Below are 12,030 nucleotides of genomic sequence, written 5' to 3' on the forward strand. Positions count from 1 at the left end.
ACCCCGCCAGCGCGATATTATGGAGGCTGAGGTAATGAAAATGCTACAGCTCGGTGTTATTGAGGCGGGTGAGAGTGATTATACCTCCCCTTTGATTTTATTTGAGGTACCGGACAAGGAACCTCGTCCTTGCGTCGACTACCGCAGGCTTAATTCCATCACTAAGGATCAAATTTATCCGATCCCTAACATCGAGGAGCGCCTTGAGAAAGTTAGTAGCGCTCAGTTTATTTCCACCCTAGATCTTGTCAGGGGTTATTGGCAGGTTCCACTTACAGAAGAGGCTAGTAGGTATGCGGCGTTCATTTCACCAATGGGAACATTCCGTCCTAAAGTTTTAAGTTTTGGTTTGAAGAACGCGCCATACTGCTTTTCAAGCCTCATGGACAAAGTGTTGCGGGGACAGGAAGAATTCGCTTTACCGTATTTAGACGACGTAGCGATTTTCTCCGCATCCTGGTCTGAGCATATGGCACACTTGCGGGCAGTGCTAACCCGCCTGCACGAAGCGGGCTTGACAGTCAAGGCTCCCAAGTGCCAATTAGCACATGCCGAGGTTGTCTTTTCGGTCACGTGATTGGACAGGGTCGTCGCCGCCCCTCTGAAATAAAGGTGGCCGCTGTGCGAGACTTCCCGCAACCGCGTACGAAGACCGATATTCGGTCGTTCTTAGGTGTCGCCGGCTACTATCAGAGGTACATCCCCAGGTACTCCGATATCGCGGCTCCCCTGACGGATGCTCTAAGAAAAACAGAGCCCCAAACAGTCGTCTGGAGCGAGACGAAGGAAAGAGCTTTTAGCGCCCTAAAGAGCGCCCTAACAAGCCAGCCTGTGCTACGATCGCCAAACTACACAAAAGGGTTCGTTGTTCAGTGCGATGCTAGTGAGCGAGGCATGGGCGTTGTACTGTGCCAACGGGAAAATGGAGAAGTGGAACACCCCGTCCTGTATGCTAGTCGTAAGCTGACCTGTCGTGAGCAGGCGTACAGCGCCACCGAGAGTGTGCGTGTCTCGTGTGGGGCGTTCAGCAATTGTCATGCTACCTAGCCGGCTCGAGGTTTATCATTGAGACGGATCACTGCCCTCTCCAATGGCTGCAGACCATCTCTCCCAAAAATGGCCGCCTCCTGCGCTGGAGCCTCGCTTTGCAACAATATTCCTTTGAGGTGCGTTACAAAAAGGGGAGTCTCAACGGTAACGCCGATGGCTTAAGTCGAGGCCCCTAACGTAGGAATCCGCCTCAAAGTTGTTTGTTAGTGATGTTTTCTTCCTGAGGGAGGTTTTTTGACATATTGCTTTTGTTATTGTTTCAAAGTGATGATGTGCTTTCTAGTGCAATTTTCCAATTTGTAGACGCGTTCTGAGTGCTGCTTGACTACTGTATGGAACTAGGCAGTAGTATAAAAGGGGAAAGAGCCTGGCAGAGCTTAGTGAGGGTTGTCTCGTGCTTGCTGACTGAGCGGTTGCGTTTCGGCGTAGTTCTAACGCTTGCTGGGAACGAGAACAAAAGTGGAAACTCTCCCGAAGTCACTTTGCAGTGTCCTGTGTGAACCTGAACCTGAGAACGAGGCCTTCTCTGTGCGCTGCGCTCAAGCAACGCCGAGGGACGACCGATTTCGATTACGAGCATCATCGAGCGACATCCCTCCGGACAGCGGATGCAGTACCCTGACCATCGGGATCTCCTTCTCCCGGCGGGGCGGTCTGTTACGTTTCGCCTACGACGCGCGGTATAGCCGGCGCGGATGCAACGGACGCCGGGGCTTCGTTCAAAGTGGCGGTCCGTTCATCGCTGCCGCAACGCCTCCCGCCAAGCGCGTCCAGGCAGGTTTCAATGCCACGTGTCGTCGTGTGTGCGTGTGTGTGTGTGCATGTTGGTGCCCACGCTTGTCAAAGCGCGGCAGCCGGGGAGAGGAGCTCCCCAACTGGGAGGCGAGGAGGTCTGACCGGCGCCGGCCCGGCGGACGCGTCACTTCACGTCTCAACATGGCCGTGCGTCGCCGTCTCGTGCGAGTATGGTATTCTTACACCGTGCGTGCGACTCATCCCGAGCCGTTCCTTCTTGCCCTCGACTCCGAGGGTATAAAAGCAGCTGCCCCGGACGCCAGAGAGACTTCGATTTCTTCCTTCGAGTAACGTGGTCGCCCTGACCGGCTGCTCTTTTGCGATGCCAGAATAAACAAGTTGTTCTGTTGGCAGTCGACTCATCCTTTGCCAGGACCTTCGGATGTTTCCAGCTGTGCCTCAGGCCGCCAGGCCAACGCTACCCTTGGGGCTTGCAACCCATTTGCAACAGCGGCAACCGGGTGGCATAATACGATTTTTTTTACGCAGCCCCCGATTATTTCCGACACGCGGTGCAGACTATGACGACGGCTTTTCGACCGAACGAACTCTATATGCAGTCGCCTAAAACTGAAAGCTGCGCGCATGAATGGCCCAACAATGAAGGTTTGCTTTTCAAGATGTTCTATAATCAACACTATAATGGTGGGCATTATTTATAGACAATCAGCTTCTGATTTAGAATTGCTAGAGAATTTGAAAATCTGCATTATCAACAGCAGTACAAGACAAATACCAAGCTTATTTTTTGAGGCGATTTCGTTCTTCCGGGCATTGATTGGCCTGCGTTTGCTCTTGGCAGCAGTGATATCGCTAGTAATGAAGATCGCATTGATATTACGTTTTAGTTTGGTGTATACCAATTGGTCAAAGATTATGCCCGCATTCAAGATGCCAGTAGAGTGGTTTTAGAATTGGTCTTTGTAGGCTGCAACATCTCTGGTGAAATTCTCTTCGATGTTATTGATGGTATTTCAGATCATGAAGCCTCTTTAGTTCAATTCAGCTCCATTACACAAAGTACACTGATGTTGCTTGCGTGCCAGTTTTTCTTCTGACGATGACGTTTGCATTATAGACAGATTGAAATTATCATTTAATGAACTTAAGTCGCAGTCAGTCAGTTGTCTTGACGAGGTCCGCACGTGTCTGATTACGCCTAATTTGCCACTTTTTTAACAGACAAATAAGCGAACTGTTGCATCATTTACTTTGGTGCAAAATTTTAATTTCCAAAGCTGTATAGAATGTTGAGAAATGCCCATTTCTTTTCTTTTCTTCAGCTTAAATTTAGCGTTGGTTCTCGAGTCCGCAAGATTTGAAAATTTTCACGTGACCGTACTCTCCCGCTTCGCGATGTTCATTGATACGCTCAAACGCGCTCCGAAATTGCTAGTTTTTTTTTGCATGTGCGTTCGCCGTGATCGTTTCGGACAATGCTGGAAGTGTCATCCAAGCATCTATGCAAAGCACACGAACGGGGTGTTTTAACTTCAGGCGGCAAATGGCTAGCAAGTGTTACGGACAAGGGTTGGCTTCCATAGGTAATCTTTCTCGTCAGATATGCAGAGGAGAAACCAGACTCATACCTATGCATATTAAGAGGTCGCCTGTGCCACCTCGGATTCACAGCGGCTCTTGATCACTGGAATGACATCTTGGCGCAACATTGGATGTGTTTCATCAAAAACCTTTGCTCTGTTGCATCATCTAGCAAGATGGATGCAAAGGCGCACCTTGGCACAATTCCCGCAGCACTTCCACGACGGTAGCTGAGACCTAGCTACAATGTCGAAGTGAAAGAGATACAGTGTTCATGGACTTCGCTTAGGTGTTTGACATGATTTCCCTCTCGAAGCTACTCATTAAACTTTGTAGCATACTAAAAAAAATCTGCTTTGTAACTGGCTTCAAGAATACCTGATTGTTCGACACATAATATTGTAACAGTTGTTACACTGAAAAAGAACTGCAGCGGCTGAACGAGGGCACCAGAGAAACGGACCTCCACTTCAGCCTCGTCTACTTCTAGAGGCTGCGATCTCTTTCTTCTTCTACTTCCAATCCTCGTGTCACTGCCCCCTCTTCAGGAGCATCGCCCCGGTGCGGTGTTACCGTCAGTCCGGATAGCGGGGAGAAAAAGTGCTCAAGAGGTACACCACGAGTCTGACATCACGGAATATGACTACATGCTGCCGGAAAGTCACTCGGGGGGTCGCTCGTAGTACGGCTTCATTCGCACCACATGCACAACGTCGCTGCGCTTGCCGTTGTGCGATGAACGAGCTGGTGAGGCTGGTGCAACTTCGTACGTTACGTCGCTGAGGCGGCGGACAACAAGGTAAGGGCCGAAGTAGCGGCGCAGTAACTTTTCGGACAGTCCGCGACGACGAACGGGCGTCCAAACCCACACATAGTCGCCTGGGTGGTAGGTAACGTAGCAGCGTCCAAGGTTGTAGCGGTCAGCATCGATCTGCTGCTGACGGTGAATGCGGTGTCTGGCCAGTTGCCGTGCTCCTTCCGCGCGCTGAACATAGGTGGCGACGTCGACGACAAGTTCACTCCACTGTCAGGGGGGTCCACGGGTAGCATAGCATCGAGGGGGGTGGTAACCTGTCGACCGAAGACTAATTCGAACGGAGTGAACTGCGTCGTCTCTTGCTGCGCGGTATTATACGCGAATGTTGCGTATGGGAGAATTTCGTCCCATGTCTTGTGCTCGATATCAATATACATGGAAAGCATGTCGGTCAAGGTCCTGTTGAGGCGTTCTACCAAGCCATTTGCCTGCGGGTGGTAGGCTGTTGTACGTCTATGGCTGGTGTGCGTGAGCTTGAGTACAGCCTGAGTGAATCGGGCCGTAAATGCAGCTCCACGGTCAGTAATGATATCTGCAGGAGCGCCATGACGCAGGACGATGTTGTGGACGAAGAAGTCGGCGACTTCAGCAGCAGTACCGTTTCCAAGTGACGTGGTCTCAGCGTATCGGGTCAAATAATCTGTCGCAACCACAATCCACCGGTTTCCTCTGGTCGACTTCGGAAAAGGGCCCAGGAGGTCTATGCCAATTTGCTGAAAAGGGGTCTTTGGTGGTGCTATGGGCTGCAGAAAGCCGGCTGGCTTCAGAGGAGGAGATTTGCGCCGTTGGCAATCCCGGCATGTTGTTACGTATCTACGCACGGATGGGAGTAAATTGGGCCAGTAATACGTAAGCCGAATCTTTGACAGTGTGCGACCAACCCCCAAGTGGCCGGCGGATGGTTCATCATGACAAGCGCTTAAGATTTCGGAGCGTAACTGGGATGGCACAACAATCAGGAACGTCTCTTTGTTGCTGTCAAAGTTGCGCTTGTAGAGGACTCCACGCCGCAGAATGAAGGTCTGTAGTCCACGGCGAAACACACGAGGTACATGAGAATTCAAACCCTCCAGATACTTAACGAGTGGCGCCAACTCAGAATCTGCTCGTTGAAGCTGCGCCATACGGGAGATGCTAATGGCACAAAGAACAGGGCAATCTTCGGGGATGTCTTGCGTAGCCGGTTCCACGGGCGCTCGTGATAAACAGTCCGCGTCCTGGTGCTGCCGACCCGATTTATAGACGACCGTAACGTCGTACTCCTGTAAACGGAGGCTCCATCTGGCCAACCGGCCAGAAGGGTCTTGAATGCTGGCCAGCCAGCATAGCGAGTGATGATCGCTGACAAAACGAAACGGTCGGCCGTAGATGTAAGGCCGAAACTTACTCAGAGCCCAGATGACGGCAAGGCACTCTTTTTCGGTCGTCGAATAGTTCCGTTCCGATCGAGAAAGTGTGCGGCTCGCGTAGGCGATTACTCGCTCTGCGCCGTCCTGCCACTGTACGAGGATCGCTCCGAGGCCGACATTGCTGGCGTCAGTGTGGACATCAGTCTCTGCATTCTCGTCAAAATGAGCTAGTATTGGTGGACTTTGAAGGCGGCAGCGGAGTTCCTCGAAGGCTGCGTCTTGGGCACTTCCCCATACGAAGAGTGTGTCATCTCGAGTCAAGGCAGTCAATGGCTCAGCTAGGCGAGAAAAATCTTCAACAAAGCGGCGGTAATACGAGCAGAGGCCCAAAAAACGTCGGAGGGCCTTCTTGTCGGTTGGGCGTGGGAAACTGGAGACGGCGGAAGTCTTGTCGGGGTCTGGAAGAACACCTCGTGCGCTGACATGTCCTAAGAAACAGAGCTCCTCGAAGGCGAAATGGCATTTCTCTGGTTTGATCGTTAGTTGTGCAGACTGAAGAGCTTGAAGGACAATGCGCAATCGCTGCAAGTGTTGTTCGAAGCTAGACGAAAAGATGACCACGTCGTCCAGGTACACAAGGCACGTCTGCCACTTCAAACCAGCTAAAGCAGTGTCCATCATGCGTTGAAATGTGGCCGGAGCGGAGCAAAGTCCAAACGGGAGTACCTTAAATTCGTACAGACCGTCGGGTGTCACGAAAGCCGTTTTGCGCGGTCTCGCTCGTCCACCTCGATCTGCCAATATCCGTTTTTCAGATCTAAGGAAGAGAAGAACCTGGCGTCCCGGAGTCGGTCAAGGGCATCATCGATCCTCGGGAGTGGGTATACGTCCTTTTTGGTAACATTATTCAGTTTCCTGTAATCAACACAGAATCTCAACGTGTTGTCTTTCTTTTTCACCAGGACCACCGGCGACGCCCACGGACTTGTTGACGGCCGTATAACGTCGTCTGCAAGCATTTCATCGACTTGCGTCCTAATAGCTTCGCGCTCTTTAGGCGAAACGCGGTATGGACGCTGACAAACTGGTGGCGTGGCCGAATCGGTGACAATGCGATGCTTGGCTACCGGCGTACGTCCGACCTTGGAGCTCGCCGCGAAGCAATCTTTAAAATCATGTAGCAGCGACGACAGAAGGTTCTTTTGATGAGGTGACAACTCCGGGTTGATTTTAACCTTCTGAAGGGCGTTACTTGGTGCGGCATCGTCGTGAAGATTCACCTGTACGGGGCACAGATTCGGCAACCTATCCACGTCGTCGAGGAAAGTGACGGCCGTTCCCTTGGCGAGGTGCTGAATTTCGTTCGTGAAATTAGTCAGAAAAACTGTCGCACACCCGTCATTCAGTTCAACAAGACCACGCGCGATAGCCACACCCTTCTCGAGCAACAGCGAAGGGTGACTGTCCGCAATACCTTCGTAGACGTGAAACGAGTCGTTCCTCACTAACACCAGCACACTGGACCGTGGTGGCAGCATTACGTCGTCTTCGACTATACGCAGAGCGTTGACTCCTGGGCCTTCTGTGTTACTGTGCGCCACGGCTTGCTTCGTCGAAAATGTGACTCGCGCCTCGTGTAGATCGATCACAGCACCGTTTGCCTGTAGAAAGTCGAGGCCCAGGATCAAATCTCTCGAACACTCGCTCAACACGACGAATTCACCCACGTAGACGAAACCGCGGATGCCGACTCGGGCTGTGCACCTTCCGGCCGGGCTAATGAGGTGACCTCCAGCCGTGCGAATGCTAGGGCCCAACCATGGTGTCAAAACTTTGCTCAATTCCTGGGCGAGGGTGTGGCTCATCACGGAATAGTCAGCCACAGTATCAAGTAAAGCGATGGTGTCAGTTCCGTCAATCGTCACACGCAAATCAGAAGTAGCGCGTCGGATGCTGTCGCTACCCTGCCCCGGTGAGGAATCAGCGTATCGGTATATCGGCGGCGGAGGATCTTCAGTTTTCCCGACAGCAGCGGCCTTGCCTCCGGAGACCGCTGGAATTAGCTTTCCCGGCGTGGACTGGGAGAACGCCGCTCAGGGTAGCCGGCGTCTCGGCGAGGGCTTGGGGAACGGTAACGCAGCGGAGATGACGACCTAGGATCGTAGCGACCGTATGTCCCAGGCCTCTGACGGGCCGACAGATGAGCTTCAATTTCGAATGGTCGTTCGCCATTCTGGGGGCAAGGGTCGTCGGGCGCGAAACCACGCAGACCCACTCGGCGGTACGGGCAGGCCCTGTAAAGATGTCCCGCCTCACCATAGTGGTAGCAAAGGGGCCGCCGGTCCGGTGCACGCCACACTTCACACTTCCGTGGCCGCCGATAAGCTGGTCGAGCAGGCACACGGGAAAGACCAGACTGCTGCGCTGCGTGAGTCGCGGTATTCACGTCGTAGCCTAGCGTTTGGGCCCGGCAGAGGACAGATGCATAGGTTGGTCTGACCTCAGTCTGTCTTGGGATCTCAGGCAGTTGTTGCTGCTGTGCTGCTAGGCGCACCTCGTCCCGGACGACTTCAGACAGCGATGTAACAGACGGCGCGCTGGGAGGCAGCTGGAGGGCTTGTAATTCCTCCCTGTCGATCGACCTGATTAGGTCCCGTAAAACGGCCGCATCACTCCCTAGCGGCATCGAAGAAACAGCGGGCCCATGCGTGCTTACATCCCGATTGTATTGCCGGGCTCGTTGCAGGAGCGTCGTCTCCATGGTAGTCGCTTCCGTGAGGAATTCGGCAACAGTACGCGGTGGACTGCGCACAAGACCGGCGAAAAGTTCCTGCTTGACCCCGTGCATGAGGTGGCGAAGCTTCGTCTCCTCCGCCATGGATGGGTCAGCACGCTTGAAGAGGCGCGTCATGTCTTCTACATACATGCGGACGCTTTCGTTAGTCCGCTGGTTACGGGAGCGAAGCGCAGCTTCAGCTTTCTCCCGGCGGTCTGCGTTGGGGAATGTAGCTATGAGATTTTGGCGAAATGTCTCCCAGGTGGACAGGTTGCTCTCGTGGTTCTCGTACCATGTCCTAGCGGAGTCCTCGAGCGCAAAATACACATTATGGAGCTTACGGTCGTCGCTCCAACCGTTGTAGCGGGCGACCCGCTCGAAGGTGTCCAGCCAGTCTTCCGCATCTTCGTACACGTCGCCGTGAAAAGATGGCGGTGTTCGCGGCGTGTGGTAGAGGATGGGCGCCGGGAACCTACTGTCTGTGGCCATTTCCGGTGGGACCGTCGGTCGAGGCTGCGTCTTCCTCGTCGGGTTGTCAAGAGGCCCGAACTCAGGTGTCTCACCGCGGAGGCGGCGGCTTGGGCGCTGATGGACCGGTGTGAGTGCCGTCTTTATCACGTAGGCGTACGCAGGTCGGGAAGCGTACCCAGCACTGCTCCACCAGATGTGTAACAGTTGTTACACTGAAAAGAACTGCAGCGGCTGAACGAGGGTAGGGAGGAAGGCCTCAGACGTTGCTGGCACATACCCACTACGGGGGAGTGGCCAAGACACAGGCGGTTAATTACTGGATACAGGAAATTTTTGACGGGAAAAGGAGTGGTAATAGTATGTAGTCTGAGAGATTGGAAGAGGGAAGGAAAGGGGTCCAGTTAACTTGGAGATCAAAGACGGGACAATTGCTTAATGTGCATAATAGTGCACAATGCCAGTAATGTTGCAATGTCGTACTGACTGAGGGCGGGAAAAAGAAATTAGAATGGGAGTCGCTGCGTTTCTTGAAGAAAATTTTGCACAGCAGAGCGCACACTCCTGTCGCTTCGTCCAAGCAAAGAAGCGCCAATGGAAAGAACAACCATGGAAGACACAGGCAAGCCCAGTTGATGAAATGGAATCTGCAAAATACTCTTCCTCAAATGAGAAAAGCGAGGGCACGAGAGAAACGGACCTCCACTTCAGCGTCGTCTACTTCTAGAGGCTGCGATATCTTTCTTCTTCTACTTCCAATCCTCGTGTCACTATTAGGGGGACACTTAAGCTATGACGGTATGATGCGACAGCGTTAATGGGTGTTTCCTACTTTCTTTCTTAATTAGTAATTCTTTCCATTACACACAATCACTAGTATACACCAGGAGGCATACTAGACCACGTGATATATGATACGACACACAAGGTCTCCCTTCAACCGAGTCAAGCGAGCATACCTCAATGATTAGGGCTAGCGTGTCTGACCCGCAACACACAGGTCATGGGTTCGATTCCCAGCTGATTGTATCCATTTTATTTTCAGCGTAATTTATTTGCTTTACATCCTTGCATCCCATAATGATGTTTGAGTCATGCTGCGACCTCATTTTTACAATTTAACTTGAATTTAAATAATTTTCATTTGAATTTAAATAATTTTCATTCCACAGTTTGTGTCAGGTCGCGAACCTCTATAATACGCAGGATTTTCTCGACATGACAGCGCCAACAACTTCGCGGTTTCTCCGCTAAACGGGAGTCTCACGCTGTAGCGTAATACTTTGTTTTTAGGGAGCCTCCCTCTGAACGCTTGCCGTCATGGTTCCGTACTGGGACCCTTAATTTTTTGTTTCATATAAACTATATTCAAACTATATTGTCGATTGTTGTAGCACAAAACTCCGGTTGTAATCTGACGGCTGTGTACTCTATTCTGGTATAAATCCACATGATCAAGTTAAGCTAAATGATGATCTCAATCGGCTATTGAAGTGTTGTAATACGTGGCGGACGCTGGCGAATTATGCTAAATGTGTTGTAAATTTGACCATCATAAATAAGTAGCGTCCACTGATTTTTGACTGCTCAGCTGATGGAAACCAGCTTCCCTAGATTCTGAATGCAAGTATATTGGTCCTCACATTGGTTGTGATCTGTGTTCGGATTGTCATATTGCTCACATAACTAATAACGCCACATCAAAACTAAATGATTTGAAGCGATCTCTTTGTAATTTGTCAAATGGTGTTGAGCTTCTAACGTACAAGTCTCTCGTTTCGTCTAACCTAACCTAACCTTGCCTAGCCTAACCTAACTTAACCTAAAGATATTCAGTAAGGGCTCCGTGCGCTGCAGTTTGGCGTGCGCGAGTGGCGCCACCTGGTTAACAGCGGTGGCAAAAGGCGGACGCAGCCAACGCAGCTCTCTGGTTCAGCTTGCAGTGAGCGAGGCGAGCGGTGAGGTGTTCCGTCCGAAGGCGAAAACAAACTTGGATAAGTGTGGGTGCTCTACCTACTGCTGTGTTTACTCAATGTCATAACAGCTATAAAAACACTGCAGTCAAGGTACCGAATATATTTAAACGCTTTTCTTGGACATCGTGCATGCTCGCTCATGCACAGAGGGTATGCTGGAAATGAGTGCACTGTGGAATTAAATTCATGAGAGTGTACTGGGAAAGGTTTACATTAACTGGGGTGTTTCGAACGTGACATCATTGGTAGGAGCTGCTTTATGTCTTTATGTAGAGCGAAGGAATGCGTTCAGTCAGTCACAGGAAATGGTCTACGGGGAAGTTCTTGGAGCTAGCATCTGAAGTTTAAGCCTTCGTTTGCCATGCTCATCTGTGGTTCAGCGTGTCAATTTTGTTTCTAGTTTTTTTTCGTGCGTGTGTGTATGCAGTGGGAGCGACGTCGTACTTCTGAGAGTGCTTATGTCGTATTTCACATTCTTTCACCTAAGCTTTTGTGTATTCATTTGCATCATTTTATTTCCTTCAGTGGTTTAAAATTTTGTCTTTATTTGTTGCATTTATGAGATCTCAAATCCTGTTCTAGACGAATAAAAAGAAAAATAGAGAGTGGTTCAAATTTCTCTCTATATATATTTCTTAGATTTCACATCACTAAACCCTTAATTTCGGGAATTAATCTTTTGATTTTACCTAGGTTTACCGTCCCAGTGCAACGAAGACTATAAGGGGCGCCATAGTAGGAGGTTCCAGATAATTGCAACCACTTTGAGTTCTTTAACGTGCACTGACATCGCGCAGTACGCGGTCCTCTAGAATTTTGCCTTCACCGAAATGCGACCGCCACAACCAGGATCGAACACGAGTCATTTGGGTCAGCAGCTTAGCACCATAACCACTGAGCCACCGCGGCGGCCTTTCTATAGTTCAGTATTTACCAAAAGAGAAATACGCCCAAAATAATTCATGTAATTGGTGTCTTCATGAAATTCCTGAAATGAAAGTCCTGTGGAAGATACCTAGCAAGAAACCCATCGTCTTTTTGTATGCTTAGAGCTATGCTTCTCTGAGAGTTATACACAAAGTAAAGAAGTGTCGATCCTGCAGGATGTAGAGCACTATCATCTGATATATATGTGTAGTAAGTTTGCGTTTTTCGCATTTCTAGCCGACCATTCACATAGTCGATGCCACATTGGATGTAAATTACATAGCTGACATCATAATTTGGGTCAGAGCCTTTTTTTCTCAAACTGTAAAG

The sequence above is a fragment of the Amblyomma americanum genome, chromosome 2 (genome assembly GCF_052857255.1).
Source record: "Amblyomma americanum isolate KBUSLIRL-KWMA chromosome 2, ASM5285725v1, whole genome shotgun sequence".
NCBI classification, from domain to species: domain Eukaryota; kingdom Metazoa; phylum Arthropoda; class Arachnida; order Ixodida; family Ixodidae; genus Amblyomma; species Amblyomma americanum.